Source organism: Dermochelys coriacea, chromosome 4 (assembly GCF_009764565.3).
Source record: "Dermochelys coriacea isolate rDerCor1 chromosome 4, rDerCor1.pri.v4, whole genome shotgun sequence".
Taxonomy (NCBI): Eukaryota; Metazoa; Chordata; order Testudines; family Dermochelyidae; genus Dermochelys; species Dermochelys coriacea.
This window is the reverse complement of record NC_050071.1, coordinates 56,802,527-56,814,900: the sequence shown is the minus strand read 5'-3', so window position 1 is coordinate 56,814,900 and position 12,374 is coordinate 56,802,527. Positions and strand designations below refer to the sequence as shown.

The 12,374-nt window shown below is 41.6% G+C and overlaps 1 protein-coding gene across 2 annotated transcripts in view; it reads left to right on the top strand.

Moving 5' to 3' along the window:
* Positions 1–12,374, top strand: part of SLC10A7 (solute carrier family 10 member 7) — a 203,733-nt gene that overhangs the window by 94,611 nt on the left and 96,748 nt on the right. The window lies entirely within an intron of this gene.

Sequence of the window (12,374 nt, the reverse complement as noted above, 5' to 3'; positions counted from 1 at the left end):
CCTTAGCCTCTGTTTCCCAGAAGCTGGGAATGAGTGACAGGGGATGGATCACTTGATGATTACCTGTTCATTCCCTCTGGGGCACCTGGCATTGGACACTGTCGGAAGACCGGATACTGGGCTAGAAGGACCTTTGATCTGACCAAGTATGGCCGTTCTTATGTTATTAGTGCACTACATTCTTCAAAAGATATATTAATTTTTTACTAGCAGAAGGTCCAGAGGACTATGGCTACCATTTTTTTTAGCTATGGAAGCCAAGGGTTAAAGTCTAGGCCATTCCCTTGAAAATTCTGTGTATCCATATATCCTACGTGCACTCCTGGATACACATGTATATGGAGAACCTGGCCCATTAGCACAATTCCGGCTTATTTTACCCATCATGCAAAAATAAAACCTACATCATATAACACAGCCTTACAAACAGATTTTGATTTAACTACATTTGATTTTAAGTCTCTGCTGCCACACGTTTCAAAAACAGATTAGTATGTAACTTATTACAAGTGATAGCAGCAGCAGTACTAAATTATATTCAGAATGTTTCATATAAAATGTACTTATCTTTTATTTTACCACTTTATGCAGGAAACAAACTGTGTACTTAAACACCATATCGTATGTTCTTCTGTTACTGCACTGAAGGAGGTCTGGCATTAGTGTGTATGTTAGGTATGAAACTGGTCACTTCTTTGTCAGTTTTTTTTTCCTTGACATGTTAAGACATTGAGAATCCCTCATTTTTCACATTTAAAAGGAGCAAATTAATTTTTTGGAGGGAAATTGTGTTAGTCTGACTAAAGAATCCAAAGTAACACGAAGAATACGTGCTGGGATTCACTGTTGTTGGTTATTGTCACAGTCCAAGGTCTGACTGACATTTGCCTAAGCTGTAGCAAGCAAAGGAGGAGGAGGTCTGTTTGTGTCACAAGGAAGTGAAAGTGCTGGTGCAGAAAATTATTAACCCAGGCAAGTTATTATATGACTAGAGGCCATTGCAGGTGTCTTTGCTAAAGAAAGACACTATGTATAAAAACACAGAACAACTCTTTGCAGAACAGAAATCTGATGCCAAGGTTAGATGTGCACAAGGTTGCCAACTTTCTAATCGCACAAAACCGAACACCCTTGTCCTGGCCCGCCCCTTGCCCCTTCTCCGAGGCCCTCTGCACTCCAACTCCCTCCCTCCACCACTCTCTCTCTCTCCCACCCTCACTCACTTTCACCAGGCTGGGGCAGGGGGTTGGAGTGTGGGAGGGGGGTGAGTGGTTTGAGTTCTGAGGTTCAGGGTGCGGGGAGGGAGGCTTCAGGCTGGGGCAGGGGACAGGGCTGTGGGAGGGGGAGAGGGCCAAGGATAAGGGGCTTGGGGTGTAAAAAGGGGCCCTGGGCTCGGGCCGAGGGGTTTGCAGTGCGGGGGGGACTCAGGGCTGGTGTAGGGGATTGGGGTATGGGAGAGGTGCAGACTCCGGCTGGGGATGCAGGCTCTGGTATGGGGCCAGGGATGAGGGGTTTGGGGTGTGGGAGGGGGTTCTGACCTAGGGCAGGGGGTTGGGTGCAGGAGGAGGTTCGGGGTGTGGGCTTTGGCTGGGTGGTGCTTACCTCAGGCAGTGCCTGGAAGTGGCTGCATGTCTGGTTTGTAGGCAGAGGAGCTAGGGGGCTCTGCAGCTTCCTTTGGCTGCGGTTCATGGCCAATGGGAACTGCGGAACCAGTGCTCGGGGTGGAGGCAGCGCGTGGAGCCCCATGGCAATGTGCCTAGGAACCAGACATGTAGCCGCTTCCAGGAGCCGCAGGGACGTTCCGGCCTCTTCCAGGAGCTGCGAGGAGCCAGGCAGGCAGGGAGCCTGCCTTCGCTGTGCTACACTGCTGACAAGACTTCTAGCAGCCTGGTCAGTGGTGCTGACCAGAGCCTCCAGGGTCCCTTTTTGGCCAGGTTTTCTGGTCGAAAACTGGATGCCTGGCAACTCTATCGTGCACACAATTCAAAGTATTTATTAATAAGAATAATAACTAAGTTCACTTAGGTGGAATTTTCAAAATGTCATAACTGCATAGGAGAGTACCAGAGTACACCATATGAGTCAAAGTGAACAAGCACAATGCTGTTGTGTGATACTGCTAATCCATCATAAAAAAATGAATTTAGAGAATAATGTACAGATTCTTGACGTTATATCTGATGTGAAACTTATTAAGCACCTTACACAAAACAGCACATTGCATTGTTGTATTTTGTCATTTTGTTGTCAGAGAGCCTTAAATATTTATTACTGTTAGCCCCATAAGAGTTACTGATTTTCCCAGAGTGCCTTCTCTCCTCCCTTTGATCCCTTTTGAACTCTCGAAGTTCTCTTTCACCAATCTTCTCTTCTTTTCTCAGCCTGATCTTTAGCTTTGGATGGAAGACACCACTCTTCTGCAATGCCCACTTTGCTTCACCAGCTACTACAGAGTGGCTTTTTGAGACAGGCACTACAGAGATTTTGGATTCAAAACAGGACCCTCAATATCATAAAACGAAAAGGAGTACTTAGGGACTAACAAATTTATTTGAGCATAAGCTTTCGTGAGCTACAGCTCACTTCATCGGATGCATTCAGTGTCCACTTCATCAGATGCATTCAGCTGTAGCTCACGAAAGCTTATGCTCAAATTTGTTAGTCTCTAAGGTACCACAAGTACTCCTTTTCTTTTTGCAAATATAGATTAACATGGCTGCTACTCTGAAACCTGTCAATATCATAGTTTCTCTCCATAATAAAAGAAAACAGTGTCCTTAGCCAGTGGGATGCTATGACCCAGTCTGGTACCCACAGGAGCTCAAGGGAAAGAAGGCAAGACAGCTGGACACAATTATCAGAAGAACCACATATAAATCAATCTGTCTGATTGAGGGTGGCTGCTGCTGCTTGAGGGAGATTGTCTCCCCTTCTTGAAGGACTGTTCAGTATCATGTGCATTTTGTTCTCCTTATTTTGTTGTGAATTGTTTTCAATGAGCTGCCCACAGAGGTGAAGTACTTCTGGATAAACTGTATTTTGTGATGGTGCTCCTAAAATTGAATAGGCAAGCTTCATTCCCAAGGGAAGGTGTATTCCCTTCATGCACTGTGACCTGTAATTTATCAGAAGTACTGGGCTTTGCCACACCGTGCCTAAGGCAGCAGCCTAGTTTCTGTGGTAATGCATGCAGCAGTAAAAGAGGGAGGCATTATTAGCAACACCCTGCTGTTCCCATCTCCTTCCTCTTTTTCTTCTGGTCTCATCTCACAAGTGTCCCTTCTCTGGGAGGCAATGGTGCACTGACTAGATCAATCTGACCTGCACCCCTACACTCTGCTTCTGGTACACCACAAGGAACAGGTATCCAGATATCATCTGTTCCATTATTTTGCTAGAGGACAGTGAACATGCAGCTGGCAAAACAATGATTTGACATTTTAAAACATTAAAAATGTCCAGTTTCATATGCGTCAACTTAATTTTTTTTCATAGGAAGAGTAAATAAATCCTAAACACCCATTCACTCTCGCTGTTGTCCCTTCATTTCCATTCACAGGCTAACAGTATTTCTCCCATATTTTTATTAACAGGTGCTTAGAGACCTGCACGTTTGTTCCTGTAAAGTAACAGTCACTGAATCTTTCTCAATACTATTGAATTGAGTTCCTTCCAGTAGCTGGCAAGTTATATGAAGCCATATGTAATTTCTGGCAAGGTTGCTTGATACATTTATAAGATGTTTAATTCAATGGTCAACAAGATAATGGTGCAAATTTCACTCTACTCTTAAGATGTATGTTGCAGTGTTGTATCCAAGTTGGTCTCAGGATATGAGAGATATTGGACACATTTTTGTTGGTGAACAAGAAGAGCTTTCGAACTCCACAGAGCTCTTCTTCAGATCTGAGAAAGGTAATCAGAGTGTCATAGCTAAATACAAGGTGGAACAGATTGTTAAGCATAAAGAGCTAGCACATGTTGCAAGAAACCATTCAGACTGAAGTGAGCAATTAGTACCTCTCCAGTCATAGGACAAAGGAGAGTTAGTGGGTATAAGTTGCTGTAATGTAACATAAAACCAGTGTCTCTACTGAGTCCATGATTTTTGGTGTGTATCAGAGTTATGAATTTAAGTTCCCAAGCTTGTCTTTTGAAGATGTTATGCAGGTTTCCTTTGAGCACAAGGACTGAGAACTCAGATACGGAGTGATCATTTTGTGATGTTTGCCCATGGGTGATAGGATTTTTTTTCTTTTATTATTTTTCTGTGCGAGTTCCTTTGATTATGTAGTATTTGTCTGATTTCACCCACATAGTTGTTGGGGACATTTGATGCCCTGGATGAGGTACACCACATGTTGTGATAGGCATGAGAGAGAAATTTCCACCACAACTTCAACAACCACCACCAACCCCTCAAATTCACTTTTGAATTTGAAACACTCCCACGCTTGCATCAACTTCCGCAACACCATGATCTGTTTCAACACTGCAACCCTATGGACAATTATATATACTAAACTCATGGATCACCGCATTCATAGATCAAGCTACCTTCCCAGACACACCAAGAAATCAACCTAATACGCTCTGAGGAGAAAGTCCAAGATACACATCTTAACACTCTGAAAATCACCTTCACCAACAAGGACACTCCACTAGAGAAAAGAAAAGGAGTACTTGTGGCACCTTAGAGACTAACAAATTTATTTGAGCATAAGCTTTTGTGAGCTACAGCTCACTTCATCGGATGCATGCAGTGGAAAATACAGTGGGAAGATTTTATATACACAGAGAACATGAAACAATGGGTGTTACCATACACACTGTAATGAGAGTGATCAGGTAAGGTGAGCTATTGCCAGCAGGAGAGAAAAAAACCCTTTTGTAGTGATAATCAAGGTGGGCCATTTCCAGCAGTTGGCAAGAATGTGTTAGGAACAGTGTGGGGGGAGGGAAAAAACATGGGGAAATAGTTTTACTTTGTGTAATGACACATCCACTCCCGGTCTTTATTCAAACCTAATTTAATGGTGTCCAGTTTGCAAATTAATTCCAATTCAGCAGTTTCTCATTGGAGTCTGTTTCTGAAGTTTTTTTGTTGAAGAATTGCCACTTTTAAGTCTGTAATCGAGTGACCAGAGAGATTGAAGTGTTCTCCAACTGGTTTTTGAATGTTATAATTTTTGACGTCTGATTTGTGTCCATTTATTCTTTTACGTAGAGACTGTCCGGTTTGGCCAATGTACACGGCAGGGGGTCGTTGCTGGCACATGATGGCATATATCACATTGGTAGGTACGCAGGTGAATGAGCCTCTGATAGTCTGGCTGATGTGATTAGGCCCTATGATGATGATGTCCCCTGAATAGATATGTGGACACAGTTGGCAATGGGCTTCGTTGCAAGGATAGGTTCCTGGGTTAGTGTTTTTCTTGTGTGGTGTGTGGTTGCTAGTGAGTATTTGCTTCAGGTTGGGGGGCTGTCTGTAAGCAAGGACTGGCCTGTCTCCCAAGATCTGTGAGAGTGATGGGTCGTCCTTCAGGATAGGTTTTAGATCCTTGATGATGCGCTGGAGAGGTTTTAGTTGGGGGCTGAAGGTGATGGCTAATGGTGTTCTGTTATTTTCTTTGTTCGGCCTGTCCTGTAGTAGGTGACTTCTGCGTACTCTTCTGGCTCTATCAATCTGTTTCTTCACTTCAGCAGGTGGGTATTGTAGTTGTAAGAACGCTTGATCGAGATCTTGTAGGTGTTTGTCTCTGTCTGATGGGTTGGAGCAAATGCGGTTGTATCCTAAATCTTGGCTGTAGACAATGGATCTTGTGGTGTGGTCTGGGTGAAAGCTGGAGGCATGTAGGTAAGTATTGCGGTCAGTAGGTTTCCGATATAGGGTGGTGGTTATGTGACCATCGCTTATTAGCACCGTAGTGTCCAGGAAATGGATCTCTTGTGTGGACTGGTCCAGGCTGAGGTTGATGGTGGGATGGAAATTGTTGAAATCATAGTGGAATTCATCAAAGGCTTCTTTTCCATGGCTCCAGATGATGAAGATGTCATCAGTATACCGCAAGTAGAGTAGGGGTATTAGGGGATGAGAGCTGAGGAAGTGTTGTTCTAAGTCAGACATAAAAATGTTGGCATACTGTGTTGCCATGCAGTTACCCATAGCAGTGCCATTGATTTGAAGGTATACATTGTCCTCAAATGTGAAATAGTTATGGGTGTGGACAAAGTCACAAAGTTCAGCCACCAGGTTAGCCGTGACGTTATCGGGGATACTGTTCCTGACGGCTTGTAGTCCATCTTTGTGTGGAATGTTGGTGTAGATGGCTTCTACATCCATAGTGGCTAGGATGGTGTTTTCAGGAGGATCACAGATGGATTGTAGTTTCCTCAGGAAGTCAGTGGTGTCTCGAAGATAGCTGGGAGTGCTGGTAGCGTAGGGCCTGAGGAGGGAGTCTACATAGCCAGACAATCCTGCTGTCAGGGTGCCAATGCCTGAGATGATGGGGCCTTCAGGATTTTCAGGTTTATGGATTTTGGGTAGCAGATAGAATATCCCTGCTCAGAGTTCTAGGAGTTTGTCTGTGCGGATTTGTTCTTGTGCTTTTTCAGGGAGTTTCTTGAGCAGATGCTGTAGTTTCCTTTGGTAACCCTCAGTGGGATCAGAGGGTAATGGCTTGTAGAATGTGGTATTGGAGAGCTGCTAGCAGCCTCTTGTTCATATTCTGACCTATTCATCATGACAACAACACCTTTTGTCAGCCTTTTTGATTATGATGTCAGAGTTGTTTCTGAGGCTGTGGATGGCATTGTGTTCTGCACAGCTGAGGTTATGGGGCAAGTGATGCTGCTTTTCCACAATTTTAGCCTGTGCACATCGGCGGAAGCACTCCATGTAGAAGTCCAGTCTGTTGTTTCGACCTTCATCCAGACCACACCACACGATCTATTGTCCACAGCCAAGCTCTACAATACAACCGCATTTGCTCCAACCCCTCAGACAGAGACAAACACCTACAAGATGTCTATCAAGCGTTCTTACAACTATAATACCCACCTGCTGAAGTGAAGAAACAGATTGACAGAGCCAGAAGAGTACCCAGAAGTTACCTACTACAGGACAGTCCCAACAAAGAAAATAACAGAATGCCACTAGCCATCACCTTCAGCCCCCAACTAAAACCTCTCCAGCGCATCATCAAGGATCTACAACCTATCCTGAAGGACAACCCATCACTCTCACAGATCTTGGGAGACAGGCCAGTCCTTGCTTACAGACAGCCCCTCAACCTGAAGCAAATACTCACCAGCAACCACACGCCACACTAACAAAAACACTAATCCACTATCAAAAACATCAACCCTATTCTTGCAACAAAGCCCATTGCCAACTGTGTCCACATATCTATTCAGGGGACGTCATCATCATAGGGCCTAATCACATCAGCCACACTATCAGAGGCTCGTTCACCTGCGCATCTACCAATGTGATATATGCCATCATGTGCCAGCAATGCCCCTCTGCCATGTACATTGGCCAAACCGGACAGTCTCTACGTAAAAGAATAAATGGACACAAATCAGACGTCAAGAATTATAACATTCAAAAACCAAAAACACTTCAATCTCTCTGGTCACTCGATTACAGACTTAAAAGTTACAATTCTTAACCAAAAAGCTTCAGAAACAGACTCCAATGAGAGACTGCTGAATTGGAATTAATTTGCAAACTGGACACCATTAAATTAGGCTTGAATAAAGACTGGGAGTGGATGTGTCATTACACGAAGTAAAAGTATTTCCCTGTGTTTATTCCCCCCCCCCCATACTGTTTCTCACACATTCTTGTCAACTGCTGGAAATGGCCTACCTTGATTATCATTACAAAAGGTTTTTTTTCTCTCCTGCTGGTAATAGCTCACCTTACCTGATCGCTCTCGTTACAGTGTGTATGGTAATACCCATTGTTTCATGTTCTCTGTGTATATAAAATCTCCCCACTGTATTTTCCACTGCATGCATCCGATGAAGTGAGCTGTAGCTCACAAAAGCTTATGCTCAAATAAATTTGTTAGTCTCTAAGGTGCCACAAGTACTCCTTTTCTTTTTGCGGATACAGACTAACACGGCTGCTACTCTAAAACCACCAGAGAAGTAGATCACATCACAGAACAGGCCATCCTACTTTCCCAAGAGAAACTGCTTCAATACACAGTGGGGGAAACGCTGACCTCACACCCTAGTTTTCACCCACCACCCCACACTGGATCCCATATGGGGTATCATCAAAGAATTACTACCCATACTTGATGGGGACCATATCCTGAAAGAAATGTTTCCCATCCCCTCTCTTCTGGCCTTCAAATAGCCCTCTCCCCCGCATCAACATTACCAAACTCGTAATCAGAAGCAATCTCCCAACAGACCAGGACACACCAGCACAAAGAAGCACCAGACCCTGTCATAAGAACAGATGCAAATCGTGCATCCATATTTCCACTACTACAATTATCAATGCCTCCAACAACACACCTTTCAAGGTCCATGGATTTTACACATGCGTGGCAAAACATGTGGTCTACCTCATCCAGTGCATCAAATACCCCCAAAATAGGTAGGTGGGTGAAACTAAATAATCACTAAGCTCTTGAATGAACTTGCACAGAAAAATGATACAAGACAAAAAACCCATGTGTGAACACTTTTCACCAAGTGATAACTGCATATGTGAGCTCCTAGTCTTTGTCCTCAAAGGAAATCAGCTCAACACCTTCAAAATACGAGCCTGGGAACTTGAATTCATAACGGTTAGGCACCAGAAATCATGGTTTCAATGGAGACACTGGTGTTATGTCTCATTACAGCAATCTGTAACACACTAACTCTCTTTTTATCCTATGACTGCGGCGGTATTAATTGCCCACTTCATTTTGAATGGTGTCTTGCAACATATGTTAGCTTTTTATCCCTGACAATCTGTTCCACTTTGTATTTAGCTATGATTACCTTTCCCAGAACCTGAAGAAGAGCTCCGTGGCGCTTGGAAGCTTGTCTCTTTCACCAACAGAAATTGGTCCACCTCACTCACCTTGTCTCCTTTAATACGTGTATAGCTTTTCTGATGAATTTTAAATGTGGTTGCTGATTCTGAGAAACAAACTGCATCCATTTTTAATTCTTGTTTGCAGAGCAAAACTACGCTTGTCACAGCAAAAGAGCACAAATAACTCATTTTAGGGTTTTATAATTTGGAAATTATACCCAGCAAGATATTGCCATCTGAGTTAATTTATAATCTGCGTGTGTTTGGCTAATATCATTGTCTGTCTTCTAGTAGATAGATGTATATAAAAGACAAAGTATGAACTGGACTTAGTAACAGCACTCAGAGAGCTGACAAAATAATAAAACTTCAATGCATTTAATAAATCCTCTAATTGATTAGTTTAATTACACAATTAATAGAAGCACAATTGTGCATTGTGCTTTTTTTTTTCTTTTTGGCTGATCTGGAGTTTGGGATCACCAGGCAGAACCTGCTGCTATTCTTTTGACCCTTGTGTATCACTTCCTCAGCTTCCAGAAGTATAGTCAGCTGGCTTAATATCACTGACCTGCATATATAAGAAATCATAATAGATAAGCAGGCCCCCACTCTTCCTACCCCCACAAAGACTGCTAATGACTCTCTCCCCCCATCTTGCTTATAAAGATCTGGCAGATTGGGAGCAACAAGTCTGAAGATGCAGGTGAAAACCAATCCTTCAGAACACCTGTATATAGAGGTCTGGTTTATTTATTGCATCTCAAATGCTTGTAGTGCATAACAATAGTTATTTAATGACAAGATAATCTGTGCTTTTTGTCTGCTCTGTTTTAGATCTCTAAATTAAAATTATGGTAAACTGAAACATCAACAGCACAATTACGTTTCTAACTCCACTTGACTTACAATACATTCAGCACAAGATTTTCACATAATGTATGTAAAATTGATGTAGTTTATGTTGTTGTTTTGCCGCTGAAATTATTTTCAGGTCCCTTGAAACCTTCCATAACCACTCCAAACTGACTATTATACCTACTTGTGAGAGCAGAACAGGTCCCTGTTTAGCATAACCAGGAAACTGCTATGGCTTTGGCATTTAAAGCATGAGATTTGTTTAAAATTGTTTTTAAAGCACTCTGAGTTAGTGTAGTTTGAGTATGCTTTTGCAAGATGCAATAATACAGTGTGTTTAATATTAAATATGAACATATTTCAGTTTATTAACCACAGAGTTGATACTGCTTCAAAGATGAACTTCCGATGTTGATTCTGTTGTAAATATCCCTCTTGATAAAAAAAAAATTGTGCTTTTTATGACATATGATAAATCTCTTAAACTGAACTCAAAGGCACTCTGTTTCTTGGCTATTCATAAGTAATTTTGTTAAACACATGGCGATTATCCTGCATGATGTTATATGGATTGTTTTAAATCATGATTTAAAAAAAACTATTCAGCATTAAAAACTATTCAGCATTTAAGATAAGGTGCGGAACCTATATTGTGAAGTCAGACTAAAATTCTCTTTCTGATCACTTATTTATCCAATTACTGAATTATTTCTAAAACTGAGATGTTTTAGGGAATTAAAAATTGTTAAGGAACTTTACTGAAGTAGTAAAGAGCTACAGTGCACTGCGTGGTGCCTTAGTTTTGTGGGGAAGTCCTTTTGCCTCCTAGAAACTATGATTTATACCCATCCATGCATACCTGGAATATTGATATTGGAATATGGTTGTTAAAAAAAAGTATGACCAGAGCCTTTTTTGAAATGATTGTAAAATTTGCATTGTGAGGGTTAGACAAACTTCTCAAAAGAGGGCACACGTGGTGTGCCCACCGAAGACCGTGTTATGTACAAAAATACATTTATGCCCAGTGATCCATTAATTGTACACCTGACTGCCTGTTTTATATGCAGAATTATTAGCTTTGCCCTTGCAAGAAAGTATTGTACCACATTGTATAGCCAAGACTGCAGTCAGCCAACTCGTTTGCACACTTTCCAATTGTACTTTATGATGTGAAGATAAAAATCAAAATCATGTGCATGAGAGTGATTTAGAGAGGAGAACATGGAGAGAAAGAGAAACCTATTTAGTAAGATTTAAATGACAATATATTTAGAACCTGGAATTTTTATTGGACGTTGAGAGGTTTTATTGTGTAAACTTAAGGAAAGAAAAGAAAACTGAAATCCTTAAGAAAGAATCATGCTTTTTCCTGCATCATGATGAATGTAGCAATTGTGTGTGTATACTGGAATAGATCATATTGAACATCCCCTAAGCTCCGTTTGTAGACAAGTCTCCACCATGACAAAAATCCCACAAGATTTTGAATTATTAATGCCTTGGAATCTGCAGGGTTCAGCAGATATGTTCAGTGTTATTGATGGCAAACTTTATCCCTTTTATTTGTAAGACATAATGAAATAGAGAGTCCCTCAAATAACTGCAGTTCGTGTTTAGGCTAATTTTGTAGGGGCCAGTGGGCTTTGGACTTGATGTGTGTAAACACAGTTTTTCTCTCTGACAGCAGATTGCATGGTAGATAGAGACTGATTTGGCACTAATTTATGAACCCCTCCAGCATTCTCTGTGTGCTGCACCCTGTGAGGGCAAGATGCTCCAATTACACTTACTCTGTATAATGAGAGCTTTTAATGACAATTACTGATTGTAGTTAGGGATGATGAGGGACCTTTTTCTCATCTTAAGATGATGTATTGACATTCACAAGAGAAGACTTCATTTGCACTTTATACAATATCTCCCCTCCCCCCACATCCTTGATAACTGACCACCTGTTTGATGAAACTGCTAAGCTATAGTATATGTGGAATGCTTGTCTCTAACACGTAAGTTGACTGGACATAATTTTGTAATCATTTTTATTTCTGAAATCAAGTCTGCTGATAGAGCTTGTTTTCTTTCATTGCAATTTAATTTTTATATTTAGTGATGTCATATAGACCGCATTTGTCTTATGTAACAAGACCAAACTACTCTTCCAATTGTGTTTGCCTCTGCCTCTGTAAAGTACAATCAGGTACAGAAACCTAACACTATTTCCCTCCTAATGTGTTGGTGTCAATGGTACCACTTCTATCTTGAAAATTTCATAAAGAATTGCACATTTCAAATGTGTAGATTTGCTGACTTGAACAGATCTTAACTCCAATGATCAGTAGTGGAAAACTATTGTTTCTCCTCCCCAGTAAGGACTGTAACCACTTCTGTTTGACTATTATTCTAAGAGTTTCAGCAGACTTTGGAATCGATTTAAGCAGCAAACACTAGTATAAATAAAATTTAA